Below are 13169 nucleotides of genomic sequence, written 5' to 3'. Positions count from 1 at the left end.
TACATTTGGCTCCAGAGTGACGGTCATGTCAACAAAAACAGGTTTCTCAAGTGTGTCTCACCCTGCACAGTAGCTTCCCAGATCAGTCAGGGCAATGGCCGCCTTCCTCAGGCTCTGGCCTGATACCCACAGCCAGCCAGGGCACCGCTCAGCGGCAGCAGAAGTGTTGGTTTTCAGTGGGGCCCACTCCATCTCTCTCGGCACGGAGTCCATTAAGCGTGGCCTCTCGGCTAGCGCAGTACCTGAAGGTTAAACTCCTCAGAGGTAGCTGTTTATTTTGAGATAGCCGCTGGGTAGGCTATTATCACACGCTGAAGCGCTTCCTTCAGGCGAAGGTCACCGGAAGCGCCCACGGCAGCGCCTCTCCACACAATACCACTGGAAGCACTACTGTGGTGAGGGGAGAAAGGAGCCCTTTATGGAGTGGAGGAGGAATTTGCTAAAAGGGAGTGTGAACACCCTAGAAAGCATTTTCGTTGAAAGCAGTGGACAGGCGCATTCCCGGTCAGTGGAAATAGATTACATCAAGGTCCTTTTTCTGGGGGTTTTGAATGACAATGGAACACCTACAGGGCACAGCAGATGAGCCTTGAACGTGGGACCCTACAGCCCAAGGTGACGCGTTCCCCCATGTTGATATTTCACTGAGTGCCTTTAGTCAGGGGAAGGACTCTGTGCCGGCACACGAGTGGCCCTGGAGTGGAGCCGGAAGCAGGAAGCAGGCCGTGGGGCCTCTCGTGGTCTGGACAGCGGAGGTTTGATGACAGGCACAAGGACACAAACGATTTTTGTCCCTTCCCAATGGTGTTGAGTCGCTCTGTCTCTCTCCCTCCTCTCTCTCTCTCTCTCTCTCTCTCTCTCTCTCTCTCTCTCTCTGTCTCTGTCTCTCTCTCTCTGTCTCTCCCCCCCCTTCTCTCTATCTCTCACTCTGTGCACATGTGTAAGTGTGTGGAGACAGAAGTTGACATCAGGAGTCATTTGCCTTGTTTTTGAGACAGGGTCTCTCACTGGCCTAGAGATCTCCAAGGAGTCTGGGCTGGCTGGCCAGCAAGTCCCGTAATCTTGCCTCTACCTGTGTATCCCTGGGATTACAAGCATGCACCACCACACGCACTTTAGGAACAAACAACAACATCAACAACAACAACCAGCATCTGGGGCTCAAACTCAGGTTCGCCCACCTACAAGGCAAACAGTTTACTGGCTGAACATCCCCCAGTCCCACCGAATCTGGTCTTGACAAAAATGACTGTTTGGAACAGGATCATGCTGGAGGAGCCACCATCCAAGTGTTTAGGCATGCCCATGTCCTGTGGAAGTCCGTTTTCTCCGGAGCCCAGTGGCCCTGGCCCCAGCTGAGGCTCTCTATTCGCACAAGCCCACACTCAGCCAGAGTAACCAGCTCAAAGCAGGTATAACTGCGTGGTCGTTCGTCAAAGGGCATGTCCTGTTCCTAGGCACAATCCCTTGGACATCCTTTCTGGCTAAATACAGACATAAGGTTGAGTTGTGGCCAGATGTGAGCAGCTGTGCCCGCCCAGCACTCCTATGAGTGCTGTCCATGCCCTCTGGATCAATAGAGACAGCACTCTGGGTCAGAAGAGGCTAGTGACCTCACAGCAGCTGCTTGGCCAGGAGTCCGTGCACTGAGTTGAGGTGTTGTTAAAGGATATGATAGTCCCAGCGAAACAGCGTCCAGCTTCATCAGATTGCCGACATCCGCTGGCAAGGCTCCATCAGTCCCGATAACTGACTATTGACAGTCCCTTACAGGAGAGGTGGAGAGTGTCAGCGGACCCTCGCCTGTGAGTCCTGCCGCTCTGCCCAGCCAGCTGTGTGCAGTTCTACCCTTCGAGTCTCAGGAGGTGCTAGAGCACATAGCCTGGGAGGTTAACTGAAGGAGCTCCATCTTTATGTTATTTTGTCTTTTTTTCCCCCCAGAGCTGAGGACCGAACCCAGAGCCTTGTGCTTGCTAGGCAAGCACTCTACCACTGAGCTAAATCCCCAACGAAGGAGTTCCATCTATGCAGCCAAGGGGGAGCCCTCATCCATGCTGGGTACAGGGCTACTGCTTTGGGGTCACCCACGCTTCGGCCTATAACCCCTCATCCACGCTTCGGAATTAAGACTAGTAAACTTATCGGTTCCCCGGTGATGAGCTATGGTGGCACTGTAATTTAGTTTGTTGTTGGAACCTTATGAGGAGAGGGGTACAGAACTGTGAATGAGAAATGAACCACAGGAGACTCCGGGTGCCTCTTCTGACCATTCCACTGGATGGCCAGGCCTCTGACACCGCTCCGCCCACATCCTTAATATCTGCATCCTTCTGGCTGTTGGCAGGCACCTGGCTTAACATCCCACCTTGTTCTGACCTCTGGGACCAGCGTGCAGCCTTCACCTATCCAATCAACACCATCTTGGTCCTCCTCCGTCTTGAAATCATGCCTTAATCCCTCTCCTGGTCCCACTCACCCTTTGGCCGTCCACATGTCCTGGCTCAGTTCTATGTCTTGCAGCATACACTCTCCAAATGCCCCACCCCCAAAGTGCCATGTCTACCCCCAAATGCCACCATTTTGTAATTAGGGATAAAATTATTACCTTCCCTGGGCCAGTGGCTCAGTCAGTCAAGGACTTATCTCGCAAGCGTGAGGACCAGAGTTTGATTCTCCACATTAAAAAAAAAAAAAAAAGCCAGATGTGGTGGCACACACCTTTATTCCTAGCACTAGAAAGTCAAGGGACAGGAGGACCCCCAGGGCTCTCTGGCCAACCAGCCTAGCTTACTAGTGAGCTGAAGACTAATGATCCAACCCAGGCTAAAATACAAACAACAAACACACAAAATGTGGGGATGCCGGAGAGAGGCCCCACCAGTCAAAAACTTGTGCTATTCTTGCAGAGGACCAGAGTTTTAGTTCCAAGCACCCACAATGAGTGGCTCACAACTACCTAAACTTTAGCATCAAGAGATCCAGTAACCCTGGTCTCCTAGGCACCTGTTCTCACATGCATATTATCACATAATTAAAGACAAGTCTTTTGTGTGTGTGTTTTGTTTTTTGAGGCAAGTTCTCACTATGTAGTCTCAGCTGGCTTGGAACTCTCTATGTAGACCAGGCTGGCCTTGAACCCATAGAGATCCACCTGCCTCTGTCTCCCAGTGCTGGGATTAAAGGCATGGGCCATGATGCCTCACTAGATAAATCTTTCTGTTTAAAGGGGGTGGGGGGAGTGGACAGTACCTGAGGATGATATCCAAGATTTACCTTGGTCTCAACACATACACACACCCTACAAATGGTAGGGACAGGGACTGTAAAGGTCTACATGGCAGATGCTTTGGGGATCTTTCTCAGCTCTCTTTATTGTAAAATTGTCTCTATTTCTATTTCTAACCACATGTCCCACGGGTATGATCATTTGCCCTGGGCCAACAAGATCCTGGGATTGGGTGACTTCTGGACTCAGATCCTTGGCTCTGCTCTCCTCAGCATGCTTTTTCTCATATTCTGGGCTTTCTCACTTTCTCTGCCCTCTGTGGCTAACTTAAAAGCCATGATCTTTTCTCCATTTCCTCTCTTCCTGGGGACTGCCAGGATTTACAGCTGTCCCAAACTGCTGTTGTTCTTTCCAACTCTAAAACAACTCTAAAAAAATCATCCTCAAACTCTCAAGTCCCTTTTCAAAAGTCTTTTATTAATGAGACCAAAAACCTAAACAGGGACACACACAACACACACACACACACACACACACACACACACACACACACACACACCCTACACTCTATTCAAATGAGAAGAGGAAAGTAGATATTAATAAGGTCATTCCAAGTTAATTAGATAGTACAAATGTATCCTGTCTCAAATCCCACTCAACAGTAATGTGTCTGAAATCTCTGTGTCTGTGTATGCATCCATGAGTGTAATGCCTGTGGAGGCCAGTAGAGGGCATCAAATCACATGGAGCTAGAGTTACAGACAATTGTGAGCTGCCATACAGATGCTGGGTATGGAACCAAGGTATTCTGGAAGAGAAGCCAGTGCTCTTAACCACTGAGCCATCTCCATTTTGTCTTTTTGTTTAGTTTGATTTGGTTTTTTACATTTATTTATTTACTGTGGAGGAAAGGGTACTATATAGAGGTCAGAGGACAGCCTATAGAAATTGGTTCTCTCCATGTGAGTCCCCGGGATTGAACTCAGGACAAGCAGGCTTGGTTACAAGTGCCTTAATTTGCTAAGCCTGCTGGCTGGCCCAGAACTTTTAGAATTGTAGATTTAAATGAAGCATCTACAGAGGTCAGTAAGCCCATAAGCACCCATGGTAGGGGGGAGACAGACCTCAATGGGGTAGAAGATATTAGAAGATATTAGAACATATGTGATATGAAAGGCAGGGGCAATAATGGGAGTTAAAGTTTCAGGCAGAGATGACGATCTGCGAGTTCAAGGCCAGCCTGATCTACAGAGAGAGTTCCAGGACAGCCAGGGCTAAACAGAGAAACCATGTCTCAAAAAAAAAAAAAAAAAAAAAAAAAAAAAAAAAAAAAAGAACAAAAGAAAAACAAATGAAAAGATGAAAAAGAAAAGAAGAACTGAAGATTATATATATATATATATATATCTCCTTTATGAAAACCCATTACTTTATAAGCTAATTTTAAAATATACTTTAAATAAATAAACTACAAATTTTAAAGACATTTGAACAGAGGCATCTTATATGGATGGACAAGACTGCTCCCAGAAGACACAGAATAAATAACTCAGGCTACTGCCGTTGTTCTTAGTTTGACACCATAACTAGACAGTCAGACCCCATTGCTGAAGACACCACACAGTTCGGCTGCAGGACAGAGATAACCCGGCACTAACCTGGAAGCTACCTCCCTGTTGGCTAGCTAATGCAGACTGCTGGGGAAGAAAAGATACCCATGGTCTTACCCAGTTCTGCAGCCTGCAGGCTACAATTCCTTTCCAACCCGCCAGGAAAAATGTGCCTACTGGTACAATAGTGTCGTTGACGGCTATCGGTGTAACCAATGCAATACGACTGGATTTGGGGTCTGCTGCAGAGAAGGCAATTAATGCCTGGTATGAAAACCCTCATCAAAAGCCATGGCTGGGGGCCTCATAGACCCTGGGGAGGGGGGGATAGCCTTGGCTGTCCTGGAACTCTCTCTGTAGATCAGGCTGGCCTTGAACTCACAGATCGTCATCTCTGCCCAAAACTTTAACTCCCATTATTGCCTCTGCCTTTCATATCACATATGTTCTACTGTTTTGCTAATGATTTAAATATTATGTTTACATGAGTAGATTAGTGTTGTTCTCCGCCTTGGTCCGAGAAACTTCCTTTTGTAGTGGTAGTAGTAATGCAGAGACCCATAAATGGTTGAAGTGTTGAGACTAAAGGACTGTTGAATGCTCATCTCTAAGTGGAATGTTTATATTAACTCTTCCCCACTCCAGGGCTCAGGGAGCATGCCGAGCGGCCTCCCTATGAGTGGCCTGCCACCACTTCAGCCCAGTTGCCAGTGTGAGCAGTAGCTGGCCGACCCACCGACCGTGTGAGGGAGAAGCGCAGCGGAGGCCTGCTAACCTGCATTCAAGCGAGAATAACAATACTTAAAACCCATGATTTGGGCTAAGGACTTGAGTTCAGATCCCCAGCACTTGGGTAAAAAGCCAGGCATGGCATTATACATTCGTAACCTCAGTGCTGAAGGGACAGAGACAAACAGATCCTGGAGCTCATCTGCCTGCAGACTAGCCTAATCAATCAGTGGAGCTCCAGGTTCTGTGAGAGACCCCATCTAAGAGAAAAAAAAAAAAAAAAAGTGAAGAGTGGTTGAGGAAGATTTCTAGCCTTTGAACGTATTCACACTTGTGCATACATCCCTGCATGCACACCTGTGTTCACATATGCATACACCCACACTAGCAAGTGCTCATACCACACACACATACAACCTTGACTTTGAGATGGCTTGTTTGCATCAATTGCTTACCAATCCATCTCCCTCCTGACGGCCATTGCATCCTCAAGCACAAAGCCCCTTTACTCCTGAGAGAGATCCTAGCGTCCTTTCCCTTGCCACCTGACGGCCCTGCTTCTCAACATAAGCATTCTGCTCCAAACATCCCCACGCTTCAGACCGGTTGCTGGCAGGGTACATCTCCCTAAGCATTGCATTATCGGAATGTTCTCCAGGGGAGAGGAGAAAGCGGGAAGGCAAAGGCCTCTGAAGGAAGCCTTTGTCGGTGACAATGCCTTCAGAGAAGGCGTTCATATCCCCAGATCAAGCACTTAGCATGCATCCCGGTTGGGAACAGAGGTTTCCCTGAAGTTGCCCACTTCAGTTTTCTCACTGTCAAAAGAAGAAACATCCAAAGTGCTTTGTGCGTGTGTTGAGCACAGCGTGGCTTGCTGTGTACATTATCCTCATTACCCAGAGCTCTCTCTGGATCACAGGGAGACCTTGACTCGCGCACTGCCGCCTCCTGCTCTGGGCTCCTCCACCCACACGGTGTGGGCATTGTCCCCAGTGTGATTGACAGAAGCTTAGGAGTTACAAAGGACCCTACTCGAGGTAAATCAACACGCGTTCTGCTTCCATTCAAGGCTTCAAGCTCTTCCATAACCTCTGATGGAGCCGGTGGATCGTCTTTGCTTAGGAGGTCAGCAAAGGCTCAGAGGAAATGATTTTCTATGGGGACCTCCACTCATCTCAGTAAACGGCGTGGGACACCCCACGAAGAGAGTGGTGATGGCTGAGCTGTGTGTGCTTTGATATGTGGGGTCTTGAGTGGCAGGTGTGAGGGGTAGACAATGTTACTGATTTTATTTTTTGAATTTTACCTGGTTTGTGTGTATGGGTGGGTGGGTGGGCTGGTGTGTGCACGTGCGCTCATGCATACCCACTAAAGCCATAGCCCACATGCTCAAGTCGGAGGACAGCTTGTAGGGGTAGATTCTCTCCTGTCACATGAGTCCCAGGGGAATGGCATTTAGCTCACTGGGCTTGGCAGCAAGCACTTTCACACACACACACACACACACACACACACACAGTGTGTGATTACTGACAAGTACATTAATGTGTCCATCATTTCAGTGTGTATATTAAGAGTACCTAAAATCTACTTTTAGCAAATTCCCAGTACGCAGAACCTGGTTACTAACTACAGTCCTTAGGCTGTGTATAAAGACAGCTCCCTCTTTCCTAGCTGCAACATCATATTCTTTGATGCACATGTTCCTATTTTCCTCATCTGGTGTGGTGGTTTGGATGAGAACGGCACCTGTAGGCTCATATGTTTGCATTCTTGATCTCCAGTTGGTGGGACTGTTTGGGGGAAGGTTTAGGAGGTGTGGCCTTGTTGGAGGAAAGTATGTAGTTAGGGGCAGGCTTTGAGGTTTCAAGACTCTGACACCATTCCCAGGGTCTCTCTCTCTCTCTCTCTCTGCCTCTTGTTTGTGGATTATAATGTGAGCTTCAGCTGCTGTTCCAGTGTATGGCTGCCTGCCTGCTGCCATGCTCCCCGCCATGATGGTGATCGTCTTAATCACTGTTCTGTTGCTGGGAAAAGACACCATGACCAACACAACTCTCCTAAAACATTTAATTGAGGGCTTGCTTCCAGTTTCAGAGATTTAATCCATTATCATCAAGGCAAGGAGCATGGTGGCGGCAGGCAGGCATGGTGCTGGGTCTTGATCTGCAAGCAGGAGAGGTGGGGGGGAGGGAAGAAGGGAGAGAGGGTATGGTGATATTTTATTTGTGCTGAAATGTGATTTTATTTGTATGTTAATAAATAAAATTGCCTGGGGGTCAGAGCTAATAGCAAGCCATAGCAGAAGTCTGGCAGTGGTAGCACACACCCTTAATCCCGATCACATGACAGGCAGAGTCTGTGTGTTCAAGGACATAGCCAGTTTGGAGACACATGCCTTTAATTTCAATACAAACCATAGAGACCTGGAGGTCTGTATAGACAGGCAGTGACAAGGAGGTCATGTGGTTGGGTTTACAACCAATGAGAAGGCAGAACAGAAAGTCAATAAAAAGACAGATACAAAGGAAGAAGGTCTCTTTCTGAGGGGAAGGACGGCAGCGGCAACAAAGGGTAAGAAGGCAGTTTTAAGTCTACCTCTTAGCTACTGCTCTGACCTCTTGGGCTTTTAACTCTGCATTTGGCTCTGTGTTTCTTATTTAATAAGACCGCTACATCTATAGGAGGGAGAGAGAGAGACTGGGCCTGGCATGAGCCTCCGAAAACTCAAAACCCACACCTAGTGACACACTTCCTCCTACAAGGCCACACCTAGTCCAACAAAGCTACACTTCCTAATCCTTCTCAAACAGTTCCACTCCTTGGTGAGTAAGCATTCAAATATATGAGCCTGTGGGGGCCCCGTCTTATTTAAACCACCACAGTGATGGCCTCTTTTCCCACTGAAACTGCAAGCCCTACATAAACTCTTACTTCTAGACGTTGCCTTGCCCCTGGTGTTTTATCACAGCAACAGAAAAGTAAATGGGACATTTGGTAACCATCATTTTATTCTCTGAGTTCAGTTTTTGAAAAACGTGTGTGTGTGTGTGTGTGTGTGTGTGTGTGTGTGTGTGTGTGTGTACATGCAGGTATGTGGATTCTGAAAATAAATTCAGGTTAGTCTTGTATTTGATCTACAAATGCCTTTACCCACTGGGCCATCTCCTCAGTCCCCTTCCACTTTTTTTTAAATTGATTTCCATATGTAAGTGAGTCCAGGCATAATTTTTTTTTTTTTGCATCTGGTTATTTTGTTTAGCATAATATCCTCCAATTTCATCCATATTGCTAAAAATGGTGAGCTTGTTTCTTTTTGAAAGCCAAATAGTAATCCTCTGTGCTGTGACTTAAATGTGTCCCTGGGTACAATCAATGGGATGGTAGTCCGGTGATTATGCCATGACCCCTCCTGCCTCTATGACAGATGTCCTTATAATAAAGGGGCTTGGCAGAGAGAACCTCCCCTCTCTTGCCTGTCTGCCTGTTATCATGTGAGGACTTAACAGTTTGGTACTATGTATTAATTACTTTTCTATTGCTATGACAAAACACCATGACCAAGGCAACTTACAAAAGGAATCATTTAATTAGGCTTCTGGTTGCAGAGCATGAAGAGTCCATCATGGTGGGGCAGTGTAGCAGCCAGCAGCAAGCATATGGCTGGAGCAGTAGCTGAGAGCTCACATCCTGATCCACAAACGGTCAGCAGAGAGCACACCAGAAATGGCATGAGTCTCTTGAAACCTCCAAGCCTGCCCTCAGGGACACACCACCTCCAGCAAGGCCACACCTCCCAGTCCTTCCCAAACAGTTCTACCCATTGGGGACCAAGCATTCAAACATTAGCCTGTGGGGGCCATTCTCATTCAATCCACCACATTCCATTCCCTGTCCCCATAGGCTTGGGGCCATATCATGATGCAAAATGCATTCCGTCTAACTTCAAAAGTCCCCTTAATTTTTCACAGTCTCCACACTGTTTCAAAGTCCAAAGTCTCTTCTCTACTCAAAGCAATCTCTTTAACTGTAACCCCTATAAAAGCAAAGGTCAGATTGCATACTCCTTACACGCAGTGGTTCAGAACATACAGTACCATCCAAAGGGAGGAAAGGAGGAAATACTGGGCCAGAGCAAGACTTCTGGAAAGCCAACAGTGCAAATTCTAAATCCTGTAGCTCCCTGCCTCTTGCCAAAGGGCTCAGATGGTTCCACCCTTCCAGCTTTGCTAATGGCAACAGGCTTTTCTCCCTGAGACTGCTTCCCTCCCTGTGTGCAGCTCTCCCTGGCAGATAGCTCGTACCTCCGGCATTTCCAACATCTTGAGGTCTCCAAGGCAAGCCAGGCTCACATCCACAGCCTCACACAACTGTCTCTCGGAGATTCCATGCAGGGGCTCCCCTGACACACACTTCCCTCAGACAATGAATCTACAACCCTTTTCCTGTGTCTTCTTCATGACACTAAAGCCGGAATGGACAACTCTGCTAACTTTGCCCGCCTGCTCGGGATGGTGCCTGGCCCTCTGAGCCAGTTTCAATGATTGTTATTTTTTAGGAGTAGAAAATTCCTTAGGCCATTTTCTTCCACAAGCTGGAAGCTTAGCTGGATGGGGTCTTGCCCTGAGAACACTGCTCCCTTTATTCCATTTCAGAACCGGCCCCTCTTTAATCTCCTTGTCTTTTTTGGGACAAGCCTTGACTCCAACATTAAATTTCTGGTGCTCTTCTTCTCAAGCTGTACATTTTTTATTTCTTTTGCCACATCTGTCCTTTTCCACTGAAGTGGAAAAGAGTGACCACTCATAACCACATGACACAGTCAGGATTAGATTGTCTTGGCATCTCCTCCGTTATTAGCCTCAGGCAAATTCTTAGGACGAAGGCAGAAAGCAGCTACATTTTTGCCAAAAATATTGTAGGAATGGTCTCTAACCCAGTTGCTAATATTGTTTTCCTTTGAAACCTCTTGAGCTGGGCCTCCATGGTCCCCATGGCTCTCAGTGCCGCTGTCTTCCAAGCTCCTAATCGGACAGTCCACTAAGCTCTGCTAACAGCATTCAACCGCTTTTCTAGTCCAACATCCCAAAGTCTTCCACATCATCTAAAGAACCACATGGTCTGTCCAGAAATAGGCCACCCCAGGTACCAACTTCTGTCTTAGTGACTGTTCTATTGCTGTGATAAAAACACCATGACCAAAGTAGCCTATAGAAGACACATTTAATTCAGCATAAGGTTTCAGGGGTCAGAGTCCACGATGGCAGAGCAAAGGCATGGTGGCTGGAACAGCTGAGAGCTCACATCTTGATCCACAAACAGGAGGCAGAGAGACTCCCATCCCAGGGATGGCTGAGCCCTGTGATCATTTCCTGAGGAACCCCCAACATGGTCAGCTCCAGCCTGTCCCCCCCATCATGAACATTCTTGCTTCTTTTTCCTCTCAACCCATGACTGATGACACTCCTTCACAGGACACCTTTTCTGCTTCCTCTGTTTCCATCTACAGCTTCAGGGTGTTGGGCTGCCACACTGGGCATTTTATACACATGGGCTTATCCGACCCTCACAGTAGCCCCTGAAGGGAGGATTCTTCCAGGTCCCTATTTACACACTGGGAAATAGACTCAGTGGAGTAGGACAATGTGACCAAAGCCACAGTAAAGAAGTGGGGTGCATAGAGTCGTCCCGGGCTTATATGGCTTAGCCATGGGCAAATATAATTTGTTCCATCAAAGAGGCAGCCACTGATTAAGATACAGAAGTTCGGGTTCTTCACATGGCGAGTGTCAGCCACAGCCAGGAGACTTACCTGCACCTACCCCTTCCTGTGCTGGGGCTGTTGGAAGGTCCCTCCCCAAGGGTCACCATACCCATCATCTTGCAAGGGACTTAGCTCCATCAGTCTCCTGTCAAGAGGGATGCACCCTGGGGGATGAAGGGCAGAGCAAGGAAGATCACTTGTAACCACAGTCCCCCAACCCCAGGTAAAAGAAAAATGCAGAATGCTCATGTCCAGCCTTCTGACATTGCAAAAATGACACTGTCATCTACATGGTCCCTGCCTGATAACCATGAAATCATGTTACAAAAAAAAAAAAAAAAAAAAAAAAAAAAAAAAAAAAGTAGCCTGGTGGTGGTGGCACCACTGTTATCCCAGCACTTGGGGGCAGAGGCAGGCAGACCTCTGAGTTCCAGGACAGCCAGGACTACAGAGTGAATTCCAGGATAGCTGAGTCCACACAGAGAAACTCTGTCTCGGAAATACAACAACAAAAACAAATAAATAAATAAGGTAAAAATAACCTTGCAATGTTTAAGAAATTTACAAGTTCACAAGTTTGGTTGAACCACACTCACAGCCATCTTGGTTAGGTGCAGCCACTTGTGCCCCATGGGCTACAGGCTGGACACACCTGAAGACATTCCAGTTTTCAACCTGGCTCCATTGATGAGGAAGGACACACCACAGTCACCACAGTGACTACCTTGGCTCTAGTTCCCCCCAGATTGAAGGCCTCCTTGCCCGCCCACCCCCTTTAGCCTGATCTATTGGGGCCCTGAGAACCCAGAAGTACAATCTGAAGACTTGCCTAGGGTGGTTTGCTCTGAGCAAAGGCCTGCCATGAATGGGACTGCATTGACAATGGAGCTCTCTGGGACTGGGAAGGGCAGAAAGCATGGTGGGAAGTACCCAGGGCTGGCCTGCCTTGGGGTTCCTACAAGGAAGGAAGAGCCCTGTTGGGCAGGACTGGGGATGGGGTGGGCATCAGAGAGGCTCATCGGCCTTTGGAGCTGGTGACCATGAGTCTCTGGAAGAGAAGTGTTGCTTCCAGGTTCCCAGCTCACATGGGTACCAAGACAACTTGCCATGTAAACAACCAGGAGGAGTAAAGGATGAATGATGGGTTCTGTGTGGGACCGGATCGGCAGTCTACACGGTGACTTGGACAGGAGCAGTGGAGGAGTGGCGGCATGTGTGTGTTTAAAGGTAGCCGCCAGTAGAGAGACACATTTGGAAATCACTCACAGGTTTCTCAGTGAGATGGCCCAAGCATAGCCAGGAAGAGGTCCTGGGGAGAGGTACCTCAGAGGATGCTGGCAAAGACTGGGGAAGGGACTGATGATCACATAGGACAAGCGACAAGAGAATCATGTAGAAACGGATGCTGTTATTACCAGAGGAGGGAAGGGACGGAAATATTAACGGTGCTCCAGAGCCCAGAGAAGCAAAACAGGAATGGTAGTGCATGTGGAGAACCCCGGACCTCCCATGGGGGAAGACACCGTGATGACTCTGCCCTCTCTTTGGCTGACTTCCCAAGACACAGGCCCTGTGCGCATCCTCACCCTACTCCACGTTCCCACCGTTCTCTTGACACGCTTGCTTTGCCCAAGGAACCCGGAACTAGAGACTCACTGCGTTCTGTCGTCTCCCGCATCACTTGAAGCCTGGGTATTCTCTTGGTCCCTCAATAGAAACCGCTCTTGTTGAGGGCGGGGCTTCTATGACACGTTTTCAGGACCCGTGCCACACTCACACAGGAGCAAGGGGCCCCAATTCCGGAAGTGTCAGGAAGAGGGCAGGAAGCATGGACTCACTC

Source organism: Peromyscus leucopus, chromosome 14 (assembly GCF_004664715.2).
Source record: "Peromyscus leucopus breed LL Stock chromosome 14, UCI_PerLeu_2.1, whole genome shotgun sequence".
NCBI classification, from domain to species: Eukaryota; Metazoa; Chordata; class Mammalia; order Rodentia; family Cricetidae; genus Peromyscus; species Peromyscus leucopus.
Note: the sequence above shows the minus strand (reverse complement) of the source record.